Source organism: Pseudorca crassidens, chromosome 7 (genome assembly GCF_039906515.1).
Source record: "Pseudorca crassidens isolate mPseCra1 chromosome 7, mPseCra1.hap1, whole genome shotgun sequence".
Classification (NCBI taxonomy): Eukaryota; Metazoa; Chordata; class Mammalia; order Artiodactyla; family Delphinidae; genus Pseudorca; species Pseudorca crassidens.
The window spans coordinates 18,836,348-18,854,530 of NC_090302.1; positions in this window are offsets into that span (position 1 = coordinate 18,836,348).

The window sequence follows — 18,183 nt, forward strand, 5'->3', positions numbered from 1 at the left end:
CAGATCTGCAACTGCTTTTCCTTACAGTGAACTTTGTGTCTTTGTAACATTTAATCACTAGTCCTGGTCATGTTCCCTTGAGACCCACATAATAGTTAGTGTGTCATCCACCTGAGGGTTGTTCAAAGATGTGAAGACACTGTGTTCTCTCTTCAGTATCTTGTTTCCTTCAGTTACCTTTCATGTGTCCTGATTCCTGGATCTCTTGCCATTTTTATCATTCACTTAGAATTTCTCTTTCAGTCATCAAGAATTACAAAAAGCTCCAGAAGTAGACCAGCAGTCCTTTAGAGATCAGAACTAACAGCATGACTTTAAAATTGAGTCATCTTAGGAAGAATACATGCAGGACATTAGGTTTAAATCCCAACTTTGCATTTTGCTTAGCTAAGTCCCTTACCTTCTCTGAACCTCAATCCTCACCTGTTAAATTGAGATAATATCTCACCCATTGTTTATTAGGGACAAAATAAAATAGTGTACAAAGAATATCATATTACTTAAAACTGCTCTAAAACTAAAGTCTGAAAAAAGTACATTATATTGTGCTTGGAGGTAATAAGCATTTAAAATGTTGGCTTAAAATTATTGATAAAGGACTTTCATCTCAGGGAAGGAGTAGACCTAATTTAATTTTCTCCTAATAAGTATCAAAAAACTCTAGATATTATACATTAGCCATACATAAGAAGACTCTGAAAGTTAAGTAAAGGAAGACAGACAAGCCGGGAAACTCAGGACTCAAGGAACAACAGGATGAGGCATTCCCTGGGTTTTCTTTTCGTCTCATATATCCAAAACTGGGAGATGAAGAAGCCAACAATCTGGAAACACCAATGGACACAGAAAAAAAAGAGCCCAAACAAAAGCATATTCTCTTATTCAAAGGACTAGAAAAGGGACAGATTAGCAAGATATTAAAATTTTAAACAATAACCAATCTACTGAAGCCAAACACCACAGAAGAACTGGTGGTCCACCCACACCCACATCAACAAATACCAAGCAAGGAGCATCCCAGACTTCCATCCTCACAATGCTGTAACAAAACACCCCAACATCCAAGACTGAGGTGATACCAGAAAAGCCAAGTTGGGAACAGGGCTTTCATCGCCACAAGCTAGTAAAGAACCATCCTACTCATGTCCCTGGAGACCATCTGGAATGCCTGTTTTTTCTAATCCAGTCCACCATTTCCCTCCCCACTAGAAGAGCATGAGAGAAAGCCTAGTGGGGCGTCAGGACTTTAACCATCACCCAGCAATCATAAAACCATGACCATTGCAGTGTACGTGGAGATCACATAGGGAGCCAGATTCCTGCCTAGCGGTAATGATGACCCTCCCGTTCTTGGGTATCAACCAAGACCAAGTGAGAAAACTGGATTTTTACCTCCATCTGGCAGTAACAAGATAGTGCTCTCCCTCCCTCTGCCAGGACGGTGTCAGAGAAAGCCAGTTCTTATATAAGTAATACATTTGAATAAAACCCAGAGTTTTATAATATAATCTCCCAATTTCAATGGAAAATCACTCATTGTACAAAGAACCAGGATGATCTCAAAGTGAATAAAAAATAACAATCAAAATGCCAAAATTGAGATGACAGAGATGTTAGCTTTAACTGCCATAGATTTTAAAGCAGCTCTAATAGAAATACTTCAATTGGCAATTACAGTATTGAAACAAATAATAAGAAAAAGCCTCAGCAAACGGATAGAAAGTTTTTACAAAGAAATAGATGATATGAAGAAGCAAGTGATAATTTTGAGCTGAAAAATAGAATAACTGAAAAGAAAAACTCAGTGGATAGGCTTAACAATGGAATGAAGAAACAGAAGAAAGAATCAATGAAAGGAAGATAGAACAATAGAAATTACCCAGTCTAAACAACAATCTAAAAAAATGTGAACAGAGCCTCAGGGACTTGTGGAGCTATAACAAAAGAGTAAACATTTGTATAAGCTGAAAGGAAAAGTGAAATAGGGCAAGAGCTGAAAAAGTAGTCCAAGGAAATCCAGTTGCAAATTTCAAGAATTCGGCCTGCGTCTTAAACCTATAGATTCCAGAATCTGAGCAAACTATACAACAGGGTAAATTCAAAGAAATCCATATCAACATACATCATAATTAAACTTTTGAAAACTAAAGACAAAAAAAAATCTAGAAAGTAGCCAAAGTAAAATGGGACCTTACTTATATGGAAAAAGACAATTTGAATGGCAGTGCATTTTTTAAATCAGGCCAGAAAGAAGGGATATAATATATTTGAAGTGCCTTAATAAAAGAATTATCAGTCCAGAATCCTATATGTACTGAAAATATCCTTTAGGAATAAAGGGAAAATCAAGAAATTCTCAGATGAAAGAAAACTAAGAAAAATTTGTCACCTGCAGACTCACCCTAAAAGAAGGAAATTTTCCAAAATAGAAAGAAAACAATAAAACCTGGAACATCAGGAAGGAAGAAAGAATACAGTGAGGAAAAATATGAGTAAATATGTTTTCCCCTATTGAGTTTTCTAACTTAAGTTTGATGGCTGAAGCAAAAATTTTAACACTGTCTTGTGTTTCTAAATGTATGTAGAAAAAATATTCAAAACAATTATAAACAAGGGAAGGTAAAGTGACTTAAAGGAAGATAAGCTTTCTATACTTCTAAAATGATGACACCAGTAGAGTGTGATAACTTATGTATATGTAACATAATACCAAGAGAAACCACAAAGAAATACACTCAAATATACTACAGATATATTAAATTGTAATAATAGAAAATGTTCAAAAACTCACAGAAAGGCAAGAAAAGTAAAATAAAGAAGTGAAAAGCAGAGTACAAACAAAAAATAAAGTAGCAGATTTAAGCCCTAAAATATCAAAAATTATAATAAATGTAAATGATCTAAGTGCACCAATTAAAAGAAAGGGATTGGCAAAGAAAATTTAAAAAATATGACCCACTTATTTCTGTCTATTAGAAGATTACCTAAATGTGATATACACAGTTTGAAAATAAAAGGATGAAAAAGATATTAATATATTATGCAAACATTAATCAAAGGAATGCAGGAGTGGCTATGTTAATGTAAGATAAAGCAGACTTCAGGGTGAGAAAATCATCAGAGACAGAAAGGGCTCTTATATAATTAATAAAAGGGTCAATCCACCAAGAACAGATAGAAATCCAAAATGTGTACACACCAAGCAATAGAGCTGCAAAATATGTGAAGTAGAAACTGATGGCACTAAAAGGAAAATTAGACGAATCCACAAGTATGTTTGAGGACTTCAGCACTCCTTTCTCAACAACTGATAGAACAACAAGACAGAAAATCAGAAAGCATATAGAAGAATTTACAACATCAACAAACAATAGTATCTAAACATTTAAAGATTACTCCAGCCAACAACAGCAGAATACACATTCTTTTCAAGTGCCCATGGAGCATATATCAAGATAAACCATCTCTTGGGACAAAAAGAAAACTCCAACAAATTTAAAATACTTGAAATCACCCAGTGTTCTCTGACAACAATGGAATCAAAGTAGAAATCAAAAACAGAAAGATAAGAGGAAAATATCTGAATACCTGAAAAATGAACAATACACACATATATAGCTCAGGGGTCAAATAGGAATTCAATGGTATTTTTAAAAATACATTGAACTAAATGAAAAATACAGGATGTAAAAATTTGTGAGACACAGCTAAAGAAGGGCTGAGAAGGAAATGTGTACCAGTAAATGCATATGCTAGAAAAGAAGAAGAGTCCAGCTAAACCTAAAGCAAGCAAAAGAAGAAAATAAAAAGACGAGAGCAGAAATCAGTGGACCTGAAAACAGAAAATCAATAGAGAAATCAATTAAACAAAAGATGGTGTTTTGAAAATTTCAGTAATACTGACAAACTTCTAGTGAGATTGGCAAAGGGGAAAAAAAGGAGACAACACAAATTACCAGTATCAGAAATGAAATAGGAGATATAATTACAGGATCTGCAAGCATCAAAAAGATAATAGGGCTTCCCTGGCGGCACAGTGGTTGAGAGTCCGCCTGCTGATGCAGGGGACACGGGTTCGTGCCCCGATCTGGGAGGATCCCACATGCCGTGGAGCGGTTGGGCCCATAAGCCATGGCCGCTGAGCCTGCGCGTCCGGAGCCTGTGCTCTGCAATGGGAGAGGCCACATCAGTGAGAGGCCCACTTACCGCAAAAAAAAAAAAAAAAAAAAAAAAAAAAGATAATAAAAGCTTCAAACAACTCTGGAAACAGTTTGACACTTTCCTTAAAAAATTAAACATTCAACTATCATATGACCCAGGCTTTTCACTACTGGGAACTTAACCCAGAGAAATGAAAGCGTATATTCACACAAAAACCAGTCCAGTATACTAATGTTTATAGTAGTTTTATTCATAATGGTCTAAAACTGGAAATAACCCAGATGTCCTTCAATAGGAGAATGGTTAAACAAATTGTGATACATTCATATCATGGAATACTACTCAGCAATAAGAAGAAACAAACTATTGATGCATTCATCAATCTCAATACAGTTGAATTATGCCAAGTGAAAAAAGTCAATCTCAAAAGGCTGTATAATGTATTAGTCCATTTATATAACTTTTTGAAATGACAAAATTTTAGAAATAGAGAACAGATCAGTGGTTACCAGGGGTAAGGAAGGGAGTAGATATTGTTCTATAAATTTGCAAGATATTATCATTGGGAGAAACTTGGTAAAAGATATCTGATGTCACTATTATTTCCTACAATTTCATGTTACAACTACAATTTTCCTGAACTTTAAAAAATAATTAAAATTTATTGATAAGGATAGCATATATCATAATTCCTTGAAAATTTATAATCTGTCTGTGACGTATGTTCTATATTAACTTGAGTTTCCCACTATGAACTGAAGGGTATTTGTAGCTCTTGTATAGGAGAAAAAAATTTGTCATCATGTGCCTTTGGAAAATGCTGGCTTAAACACACTTCCCCTTTTCAAGAATTCTCAGAATCTTGATTATACTTCTTGTGGTTTTTCAAGTGATTGGTAAAATAAACAGCATTTTCCCTAATGTCTTCATCATTGAGACTTAGCTCCTCCTCTCCTCCTCAAAACCCATGCTCAACACATCAGAAAAACATTTTTGAGAGTGGTAATCCATGGAATTTACTTAAGAAAATGCCAATGTCTAGAGAATATGCTGTTTGTTACTCCAGCTTTATAATGGAAGCAAGGAAATTCTAAGCAGAAGCAGTAACTTATCAGAAGGCACAAAAGCAAAAACTAACATAGATTTCTGGCATCAGGATTGAGGGCGTCTAATGCCATACAAAAAAATAAACTCAAAATGGATTAAAGACCTAAGTGTACGGCCAGACACTATAAAACTCTTAGAGGAAAACATAGGCAGAACACTCTAGGACATGAATCACAGCAAGATCCTTTTTGACCCACCTCCTAGAGAAATGGAAATAAAAACAAAAATAAACAAATGAGACCTAATGAAACTTAAAAGCTTTTGCACAGCAAAGGAAACCATAAACATGACGAAAAGACAGTTCTGAGAATGGGAGAAAATATTTGCTAATGAATCAACTGACAAAGGATTAATATCCAAAATATATAAACAGCTCATGCAGCTCAATATCAAAGAAACAAACAACCCAATCCAAAAATAGGCAGAAGACCTAAATAGACATTTCTCCAAAGAAGATATACAGATTGCCAACAAACACATGAAAGGATGCTCAACATTACTAATCATTAGAGAAATGCACATCAAAACCACAATGAGGTATCACCTCACACCAGTCAGAATGGCCATCATCAAAAAATCTACAAACAATAAATGGTGGAGAGGATGTGGAGAAAGGGGAACCCTCTTGCACTGTTGGTGGGAATGTAAATTGCTACAGCCACTATGGAGAACAATATGGAGGTTCCTTGAAAAACTAAAAATAGAACTACCATACGACCCAGCAATCCCACTACTGGACATATACACTGAGAAAAACCATAATTCAAAAAAACTCTTGTACCACAATGTTCATTGCAGCTCTATGTTACAATAGCCAGGACATGGAAGCAACCTAAGTGTCCATCAACAGATGAATGGATAAAGAAGAAGTGACACACATAAACAATGGAATATTAGCCATAAAAAGAAACAAAATTGAGTTATTTGTAGTGGGGTGGTTGGACCTTCAGACTGTCATACAGAGTGAAGTAAGTCAGAAAGAGAAAAACAAATACTATATTCTAACACATATATATAGAATCTAAAAAAATAAAAAATAAAATGTTTCTGAAGAACCTAGGGGAAGGACAGGAATAAAGATGCAGACATAGAGAATGGATTTGAGGACACGGGGAGGGGGAAGGGTTAGCTGGGACGAAGTGAGAGAGTGGCATGGACATATATACACTACCAAATGTAAAATAGATAGGTAGTGGGAAGCAGCCGCATAGCACAGGGAGATCAGCTCCGTGCTTTGTGACCACCTAGACGGGTGGGATAGGGAGGGTGGGAGGGAGACACAAGAGGGAGGGGATATGGGGATGTATGTATATGTATAGCTGTTTCACTTTGTGATACAGCAGAAACTAACACACCATTGTAAAGCAATTATACTCCAATAAAGATGTTAAAAAATAGTAATAATAAAATAAAATACGTGAACAAGAAAAGAAAAAGATTGAGGGCATGTGAATGTGCAGAGGGGTTGAAGGAGGAAATCAGGAGGGTGTCAAGTGGCCAGATCATGAAGGAACTTGATTGACAAGCCAGGGAGTTTAGACTTTGTCCTGGAAGCCATAGAGTCTCTACTTAAACCCCTAGGTCCATCCTTTTATTCTACAAATGAGTACACCGAGACAGAATTATTAGAATGACACATTTAATTATAGCTGTCTAGATTTGACTTTATGAATTCTAAAGCTGTGAGTAGAACTTGCATTAGCCTTTGACTTCAGTGATTATGGAGTACCTATAAATAACACTTAAATTCAGAATGTCTGCATATTCTCTCGGTATCTTGTATGGACTAGTAGCTGTGCAGTCATTCTTCCTCAAATCTCCTTATTTTGTAGAAGGAACAACAACCCCAGAATAATAGAAACAAGACAAAATCCAGTTTTCTGTCTCCCAGCAAAAATCTCTTTGTATTCTCCAGCCTTTCTTGTGGAGGGATCTTTCAGCCTGTTCTCAAACATAACCCTTAGAGGAATATGGCCCTGCACCTGAACATCTGGAAGAGGGGCAACCCTGGGATTAATTACAATCCTACACACTGATTAAAAGCATCCCTAATACTTCAGGCTCTGCTATGAAAGCTTTTCATCATGTAACCTCAGTTAGAAAAATTTGGTAAACAGCTCCCATTTCCAACCTGTATTTTTGAGCAGATCTGTCAGGAGGAAGGAAGGATGGGGGTTGGCAGTAGGGATTGTTTTTCTGTGGCTTCAGTATAAAATAATCTGGTTTGAATTGTTGTAAAGTACAAAAACACACGGCATTCAGCCATGGATCTTAACTCACAATATCAGTTTGAAAAAATGTTGTTTTCCCTTACAACTCAATGGAGCATCGTGTTGGGCAGCTGGGCCCCATTACCGGAGTCCCCACAAGGGAAATGTCAGCTCAGGCATTGCTTACAATCCTATATTCATTTTTTCTCTAAGGCCTCTCATAGCTCTGTCCACATTTCAAATGACAGGCCTTCAAACTAAAGTCCACTTACACTCTGTCCTGTCACATCCTAAGCTTTCATATCGTAACATCTTTTTTTGGCCGCGCTGCGCAGTTTGTGGCATCTTGGTTCCCCGACCAGGAACTGAACCGGGCCCCAGCAGTGAAAGCGCTGAGTCCTAACCACTGGACCACCAGGGACTTCCCATATCATAACGTTTTTAATACCAGAGACTAGGATAAGTCTTCTCAACCAAAAGTGTACTTGGAGTACTGGAGACTTACGTTACTACATTCCCTGGCCAGGAACGGTGGACATGGACTAATATTAATTTATCCAATGTCATTATAAATGTTCAGAAAACAAATAGGAGTGATTGCAAACTGGTTCCTGCCATAGGAATGGCACCAGATTTCCAGCAAGCCAGACAGGATACATGCACATTATATGCCATGTCTGCACACAAGACCATCTGCACATACTAAGTCTGAAAGTTTCCACTGCTGTTTTTTATTCGAGTTTGACCTCTTTGGACCATGAGACAGATGGATCCGCTTCTCCTAGAAGAACCATGTCTCTGACATAAGGCTGTGTCTTTAAGAGAACGTCAGACTCAGGTTTTCTTGAATGCCGCTTCTTTCTCTACGCTCTTCTTAATTCCACGTAGCCCGGAAAGAGTGGAGAAAACATGACTATGTAACTAGAAACACCTAAGTTCAAGCCCTTACCCGAAGCAACGTTTATCTTTAGGCAAGATACTTTAACTTTTTCAAGCTATTTCTGTGGTCAGAAAACGGAGCTAAGGATGTCTGTTTTGGTGAATCATTGTGACAATTATGGGACTGTACTTGTAAAACTTCTGGCTTTATAGAGGGTGCTTTCCCTCCATTTGAATAACCCTAAAGGAAACTCTCTCAAAGCCTCTTTGTCTATAATTCTCCTTATATTATCATTGTTTATATACATTATTTAGACAGCACATAATGAGCTTCTTGAAGAGAGGTGGTTTTTTGGTAAATGATGCAGTAGGTATAAAGGTGTGTTGTGGGACTTCCCTGGTGGCACAGTGGTTAAGAAGCCACCTGCCAATGGGAATCCCTGGTCCAGGAAGATCCCAGAAGCCATGTAGCAACTAAGCCCGTGAGCCACAACTACTGAGCCTGTGCTCTAGAGCCTGAGAGCCACAACTACTGAGCCCTTGTGCCATAACTACTGAAGCCCACGTGCCTAGAGTCCATGCTCTGCAACAAAAGAAGCCACTGCAATGAGAAGCACGCGCACTGCAACTAAGAGTAGCCCCTACTCGCCACAACTAGAGAAAGCCTGCGTGCAGCAATGAAGACCCAGTGCAGTCAAAAATAAATAAATTAGTTAAAAAAAAAAAAAAAGGTGTGTTGTTCCCTGCTTTAAACACAGTGAGTATCATATAGTAGAAATTCAACAAAGGGAGTAAGCAATTGAAGTAATTGGAGACATTTCCTTCCCTCTAATTTGTACCTTGGGTTCTGAGATTCCTGAAGGGAGGGACAATATCTTATTCATCTTTGTACCTTCTGTTCCTAGCACAATGGTCTGCGTATTCTTCGTGATCAATACATGTGTTGCTTTGAATAAAACACACTTGGTATTTCTTAGCTCTCTTCCACCCACTCTGATTCTGCGTTGGGTGTATAGGAAGTTCTCAGTAGAGCTCAGTGCATCATTTTACTTAATGAACTTGTGGATGCTGTCCTGGGAAGACACAAAACTCATCCTCCAAGTAGCATGCCATTTGAGAGTTATGTAGACACACCGCATTAATTTCACCAATCTTGGAACATACCCAATTTGTATTGTTCTAATTGTACAAGTTGGAAGACAGAGAGGCCAAAATACATACTCAGAGTCACAAGCCTTCTTTATATGGCCTGCCACGTTATTCATGATTGTTCTCCCTACGGCCTCATCTCTCACTGCAACTCACTTGACCTTTCCTGCATCCCAGCCATACTCTTCTCTCCTGCATCTGTGAACTTGTATGAGCAATTTCAGTTGCCTGCAGTACCCTCATGTGCCGTCTGCTAGACAGCTTCCTGCAAAGCATGACACGAGTTGCATATCTTCTGTGAAATAGTCCCCCAGTTTCCTAAGCAGAGTTAGGCTCTCCTCTCTCCATTCAGCATGACTCTCATGTCACAGCACTGGTCCTGTAGTTTCGTAAGTTGCTCTTTAGTGAAATCATGAGCTACTTGACAACTTTCATTTTAGGGCACACCAATGCCTGGCACATAGAAGATGTTTGGTAAGAATTTTCCAAAGTCAGAGAAAAAGCATAAGTGCGTAGCCAGGAAAAGGAGGAAAGAGAAATTAGCTCAATAAGAAAAAAAAAATTGTGTAAACAACAAACGTATTTTAAAACAAATTTCTCTAATGCCTTAGTTCAATAGTTATTTCTTTACTAATTTAAAAAAATGATATAAATGTATACTGTTTATACCAGGAGAAAAAATGTAAACTTTACTGACTAACAAATTTTGTATTTTGAAATCTAAAACTCATTTTCCAGAAAAGTTTTCCAGCCTGCTTGTGAATAATTTAACTGTGGCAAAGTGGAAACCAGAAAGCTAAAAAAAAATGCTATGTAAAAGTGTTCATCAGATTGAAAAAAAAAAAATCCTTATGTCTGCAGTTTACTTTTAATTCTGTACATGTTTCAAGAAAATTTCAAAACACCCAAAGAGAACTCAAATCTCTAATTAGTCCACATTTTCTGGTTGTTCAAGCATTTTGTAATTTCCAAGTTCCTAGTTCTAGTAATTTGTCAGTGATCTGAGGATAACACACACACACACACACACACACACACACACACACACACACAATCTTTCATGAGTCATCTTCAGCTCAGAGCACAGTAGCTATGGAGATAACACTTTTTTCCTGTCTTTGACATTTCAGTTCTCAACTTTAGAAATCTGTCTGCAGTTGGATTAAGTTTAAATATGATGTCAAGTTTTCCACTACTTCATGAGAAAAACATCTCTCCCGAGTTTAAATAAGTCTAATTGTGCTTACTCTTGTGTTAATTTGGGGAATTCCTGGATTCCTTTGCAGAAGGGGGGAAACAGCAGTGTCCTACTGTGGCTGATAAGGGGAGAAGAACATTGAGTGAGATGTTTCAGCCACCAGCATTGCTTCTTCATAAGCGAATCAAGATATAGAAGGGTAGGAGGAGCTGAACTGGAGACTGCAGAGATGTTATAGACAGCATTTTTGGTGAGAAATGAAAGAACAGTCATTTTAGTGGGCACTGTACCCTTAGCACCTAAAATACTGCATATAGTAATTGTTCAAAAAATATTTGCTGAACACAGATATAGAGAGCAAATGTGTGGATACTAAGGGGGAAGGGGGGTGGGAGGAATAGGGAGATTGGGATTGACATATATACACTATTGATACTATGTATAAAATATATAACAAGTGAGAACATACTGTATAGCACAGGGAACTCTACCTAATGCACTGTAGTGACCTAAATGGGAAGGAAATCCAGAAAAGAGGGGATATATGTATATCTATAGCTGATTCACTTTGCTGTACAGCAGAAACTAATACAACATTGTAAAGCAACTATACTCCAATAAAAATAATTTTAAAATATATTTATTGAAAAAAAGTAAGTGTATAAGTGATCCTGCTTCACCAGGTAGAGATTAGTATACGTGAATGACAGGAACTTCAAGAAAAGGAAATTTTTGCACAACGATGGAAGCTGTCCTTTTATTTTTCCACCAAAAACAAAAAATGCTTTTGAGTAGTAGAAAGATAAACCATTTCTCTTTTTTATCAATATAACATGTAACAACCCTAGAATTGCTGAAGAGGACTGAGTCCAAAGGTCATTGCCCTCCTCTCTCACCCCTCTTCTGCGCATAAACATCACTATCCCCACACCAGCCATAATGAACAGTTCGGTGACCTTAGGCAGATTCCTTAAAAATCACTGAGTCTTAGTTCTCTTTTTGTACGTGGAAAGAAAGGGGTCTTTCTCTCTTCGCATTATGTATTTTTCCCCATCCTCTCTCCAATCGTGAGGTATGTTTAAAGGTAATGAAGCATCGGTGTCATGCTATGAGAGGTTATTAATATATAGTTGAGAGTTTCATTTTTACTACTGGTGAACCAATCTAAAGAAGTGAGGCTAAACCTGACTGGGAAGCTTGAAAATAGATGGTGATAATAAGATGTCTGGGGACCCTGGGAGAAAAAAAATAAGGGGAGAGGAAAAGGGAAGAAAAGGAAAGTGAGATTTATGAACGTCTAACTCAGATGATCTAAACAGTAAGTAATGGGATGCCTGCACTTGCTTGTGAACGGTCGTGAATAAGACTGGATTCTTTCTGGTACTGAGCAATCCAGACTCTTCAGGCATAAGTGTAGAGTTATGCAAAGTGGAGAAAAGAGTACAAGTAGAAATTACTAACACCATATCTGGTTTTCTTCTCCTTCCTGGGAGTATGGGAAGACTTCCCAGATTCCCTTGCAGTTAGGCTGAGGTCATGTGACCAATCCTGGCCAGTGGGCTGTGAGAAGCATCACTTCCAAGGGGAGGCTTTTAGAGGAGCAAGGATGAATTCTTGATGCAGCCATCAAGTAACACAGGGCTCCCCCATCCCCCAGGCCGCAGACTGTTACTGGTCTTCAGCCTGTTAGGACCCAGGCTGCACAGAAGGAGGTGAGTGGCAGGTGAATGTGCAGAGCTTCATCTGTCCCTCCCCTTCATTCCCCATCACTCACATTACCGACTGAACCATCCCCCTTACCCCCACCCCATCCGTCCATGGAAAAATGGTCTTCCGTGAAACTGGTCCCTGGTGCCAAAAACGTTGGGGACCGCTAAAGTAAAACATATGTTGATGTCAGAGCCACAGGGTGGAAGCACCCTGACTCCTTGCATTGCCACATAAAAAGCTGTCTAGAAGAGTCGCCTGTCTCCCATCAAATTGGTGTGAGTAAGAAACAAACTTGTTGTATAAAGCCATTGAGAGTTAGGGGTATGTTTGTCTGCATCACAGCCTCGCCTATTCTAACTGGTTCACTTAAATAGCTGTCATAAGAATTAAATAAGAAAGTATTTTTCAGGTGTTCAGTAAAGTAGGCTAAATGTTATTTGTCAATAATTTGGATGAAAAGCTTTCTTGCGGCAAGATTTTATTTTCAAATATCTCTATAAATACATGCTAAAGAAAATGTTCCAGACAATACTTGCTGTGGCTTTTCATAAAGGAATTGTGTCACATTTAGCTTCACATCATCTCTGATGGCATGATAAGAACGAGCATGAATTTTTGGACTCTAACAGACTCATGTGCCAATCTCACCTCTGTCATTTACTGGCTTGGAATTTTGGATAAACTAATCAAATTTCCTAAGCTTCAGATGTTTCATCTGTGAGACGTGGTAGCAGGAGGTGTGGGGGGAGAGAAAAATGTCTGTATTGGATCATTGTGAGAATGAAAATAAAAGTGTATGGGCCCAGTAAATTCCAGTGCTCTATACATAAGATCGAAGTACTAACAGTGGGCAATATTCAATTAACATTAAGTATTTTCTGCTTACTACAAATCGGAGTGAAGGATAAAAGTAAATAGCTGACAAATACATTTGGTCTTTGTATAATCTTATTCTCTGGACTACAAAAAGGAGAAAAGAGTGAGAAACCAAGTCAGTAGAAGGTTCTGGTTATGAGCCACCTTAAGAGAAAGTTTGAGAAGGAGGTAGCTGTCTTTCCATTGAAGCTCCATTGGCCAAGTCCAATGTTGACATTACCTAGTCAAGAATACAGACTTTAAAGATTGAATTATATTTAGACAATTAAAACTAGGCTAGCTGAGTGATGTGAATAAAGGTTGTCCTCTGGGGCCAAGATGTAGCTGTCATCAATCATAAACAGACATAAGCCCAGGATGTAGTGGATCTTTGCAGAAAATATTTATGTCGGTTACTATGCACTTGGGTTTTGTGGGATACGTCTATTTTTCCAATAGTTAATGACATGGACATGATATTTAATGTGCTCAGATTAGCTCTTAACTATTTTCTCTCTCCCTTTTTTTTCTTTTCTTTCTTCTTTCCTTTCTCCTTTTCTCTTTCTCTTCCTTCCTTCCTTATAATGACCTGTTCCCATATATTTTGCCTACCTATTCCCAGTTTTGGATACACAAAATGGCTAATACTCTTAGATTCTTTCCTTACCCTAATTCCTGGCTTTGAATTAAATGTTTTTAAAAACTTTATAAAGTGTCAGGATGATCCTTAACATGCCCTGCTTAGTTGTTTGATTACGTTATCCCTGGCTGGTATTCAATTCTAGCCCCAGATTCCAAAGTAATTTCTAAAATTTTATCTTTAACTGATATCCTAGAAATAGTGAATAAAAAACTTTGGAAATACTTCAGAGTTCTTTTTATAGATGAGGAATCTGAGACTCATTTTATGTGATCCAGGGCTACTGGGTTGATAGAACTAAGACCCATTCAAATCCCAGGATTCCAGTGACCCCGTTTCTAATCATAATTAACCATGCCTACATCTCCTACAGGGTAAAATATGTTTAAAAAGGCACAGGCATAGACCAATGTAATAAACACTGTTTTCTTGGTCCACTTCTCCAAGTCCAGTCATCTCTGTTAGCTAGCGACATCATAATCCTCCAACTTAAAACCTTTTCCAGGTTAAAATGAAACTCCTTTGGATTTTTTAGTTTTTATATCTTAGCATGATTTAATTTGTGATAATCTCATGAAGATATTCCTGGATGAGAAAAGAGGAGAAGAGCACTAATCAGGGAGAGAAGAGAAAGTCACAAATACCAAGTCTTTGAGTAAAAATACCAAGAGCAAACTTTGTCAGCATTTGCCTGGAGCCAACTCAACATTTAATAACCATACTTGTATTCACTTTATTTATCAAGCTTTTCCCTACTAAATGCAAATCACTATCCTAGGTACTGTGGTAAAACAGAGTTTAGTAGAGAATGGTTAGAAATTTATGGGACCTTACAGCTAAGATGCCAGCCTATCTCATGCTATTGAAGTAACACAATGATAAAACAGAACAAAATGCTTATAACAAGGGACAATACACAACACTCTTAGGGAGCAGAGAGATTGATTTTAATAGGGAAATGGTGGAGAGGGGAAAGAATTCCTTGAGGATGTAACCTTTAAACAGGACCTTTTAGAGTCAACAGCAAGGAAAAGGAATTTTGAAGCTGAGAGCAGGCCATACCTAAATGTCCATTCAGCATCTTACAAATATTTCTTGTGTTCTTTGCTGAACCTCAAGCATACGGCAAAAAAAGACGTTAACCTTGACTCAAGGAATTTTCTGTCTCATATAAGCCATTGGAGAAAACCATTTAATATGAGGTAGCAGGAAGTGAACAAGAACACGGGGTTAGCTTATTTTGCTCACGACAAATGCACGTCCAGTTTATTCTCTGTTGATGGTGTTTCTTGGATTGTATTTCTCTTGTCTTCGATGATGGTAAAGGAGACAGCGTGCAGAGTGTAGGCTTTTTTATTCAGACCTGTTTTGCCTCCCTATACTCTTTCCTCTTTATGCTCAGGCCACAGGGGTGATCATTCCTCTCTAGAATGAATTTTCTAGTCCTTCTTTTGTCAGAAGCTATCCTCACAAGTTGGTTTTTTTTTTTGTTTTTCTTTTGCGGTACGCGGGCCTCTCACTGTCGTGCCCTCTCCCGTCGCGGAGCACAGGCTCCGGACGCGCAGGCTCAGCGGCCATGGCTCACGGGTCCAGCCGCTCCGTGGCTTGTGGTATCCTCCCGTTCCGGGGCACGAACCCGTGTCCCCCACATCGGCAGGCGGACTCTCAACCACTGCGCCACCAGGGAAGCCCTCCTCACAAGTTTTGATGGTTTAATCCTGTTGGAAAAACTGTGTTCCTGGGAGCCCCAGACTAGGCTCTTGTTGTTTAGGTACTGTTTGGGTAATGTTCCTGAATAACTGATCCAGAGTATGTGGTTTATGGTTTGGTCCCTTGGGATACCCTGTGTCTTAATGCTCTGTGACATCAGAGGACTCACCACGCCTCTCTGAACTTCAGTTTCCCTACCTGTAAAGTGAAGATAACTTGATGTGTGTGTGTGTGTGTGTGCGTGTGTGTATAATCTGTAGAAGAAAAGTAGCTGCTCTGAAAATTAGAAAATCTCACATCTATCCCTGGCTGTATCCCTAATTTTCATTGGGAAAATCATGTTACACTGTGTAATGCCTAAGTTTTCTATTTAAGGGGAAATATAGGAAGACTAAACTTGAAACTGATCAACAATGCAATCAAATAAACCAATTTGGTAAGGAGACAAGGATAGAAAGAGGCCAACGGACTGCTTGACTGATTACTTGATTCAGTTGGTCAGACTAATCAGAACCATCCGTCTAGTAGTCAAGGGTGTGCACACATATCGAAACAATTTCAGGAAAGGACTTAGGAACATCTGCTTATTTGGACTAGTATAGACAAATGTATATAGTAATATAGACTAAATGCTTTGATATCTTTTAATCCTAGTTGAAGCTTTTAGGGGAAAAAAACACAGTATAATGAAATCCATGGGCTTTATTAAGCCTTAGAGAGTGACAAAATTGTGTCCCTACATATTTATTTAAAAATTCTGATGTCCATTCACGATCCAAATACAAACTCATCATTTGTGTTTCTTCTTTTTCTTTATATGAGGGCAAAGGGACTGTGATAATAATAAAGATAACGAAGAAGAAGCAAAAAGAAAGAAGGGACCCTCTCTCCTTTCTGCTCCACTTAGCATGTCTTGTCTTATTCTCATTACCTTGTTCCTCTCTCCCCATTCTTCTCCAGACTAACTTTTGGGTTTTCATTTCCTGGAAGAGAATTCATCTGTTTTTCTCTTTGGTCACTTTATAAATCCCCACAAAGGTACTCCGATGTCTCAGCTGGCATTACAGCCTCATCTTTGGTTCAGGCATCAGTGGCCTCTGACTAGTTCACAGCTGCTGGGACTCAGCATGTGAGTGGAAAAGAGAAGCAGGCTTTAGCAGACAGCCTATGATGCATCTACTAAAGTTTGACTCTGGTTACAGAGCAAGTTCACTGTTGAACAGGGATTGGAGCTGAAGTCTGTCTGAAGTCCAAGATGTCTTTACCACACAATAATGCCATTAGGCTTTTGAGTTTGAAGAAAGACCATAAAAATGTCTCCATACCTCAGTGGGCATCTAAACTTCAATTAGGGAGACAAGCTAAATTAATCTTAGGCTAGGTATTTACTCAGGGCACAAGTGTTGGGTTTCCATTTCATGATTACCATGCTGGTAAACATAATAATTACAATAATAACAATGGGGATGATGATGATGATGATGATGATAACAGCAACACCAATCCACATTTATAGAACTTTTATAATGTGTCAGGCATTCTCCAAAACTTTTTACATGTACTAACTGGATAAGCCCTCTCAACGACTCTAAGTTCGGTATTATCCAGTGATCTCCCTTTTACAGATAAGAAAACTGAGACACAGTGAGGAGAGTGGAAGATATCAGGCATTTTCATTTCACTCAATCTTTTATTGGAAATTTTTTAATGAACACTTGATAACTTAATTGTAAACAAGACAACATAAAATATGATGTATCCGTTTTATGGCGCAGAGGAAGGTTTTAACAATTACCTCAGATATAGGTGCTTACAGTTCACTATAGGCTTTATTAAAAAAAAAAAGTCATCCAAACCATCACAGAAAGAACAGAAGAATATCCCACCCCCCTTCTTTGATAAAATCACTGAAAACTGAAGTCACCGCCCCCGCATGGCTGGCATCAGTTCTCAAGTCAGCAGTATTGGTCTCTGAAGATTCCAGAAGAGGGAAGCCATGGAGCATTGGAGTGTTATATGAGTTTCCTAGGGCTGCCATACACACATTACCACAAATTTGGTGGCTTTAAACAATGAAATGTATTCCGGCACAGTTCTGGAGCCCAGAAGTCTGAAATCAAGTTGTCAGCAGGAGCAAGCTTCCTCTGAAGGCTGCAAGGGAGGCTCTTCCATTGCCTCTTCCAGTTGCCGGTGGCTCTAGGCATTTCTCGTCTTGTGCTGCATATATTTTCCCCACTGTCCTTGGAGGTAGGACCCACTGGGGTAATTGAGGATGCTCTTATCTCACAACATTTAATTTAATTACATCTGCAAAGAACTTTTTTCCAAATAAAGTCACATTTGTAGGTTTTGGAGGTAGGACATGGACATACTTTGGGGTTGGGGAGGTACCATGCAACCCACTATAAATAATTAGGGAAGTTCTTCTAAGAACTTAGTGGTGTTCAAAACACAATTCTAAATAGTTTACTTATTGATATCGTGGAGGTAATTCCCCAGAGCTTCACAATGAATGCCCTGGGGCCATTATCAAATAAAGGACCCTGACCTAAGAAGATAAAAAA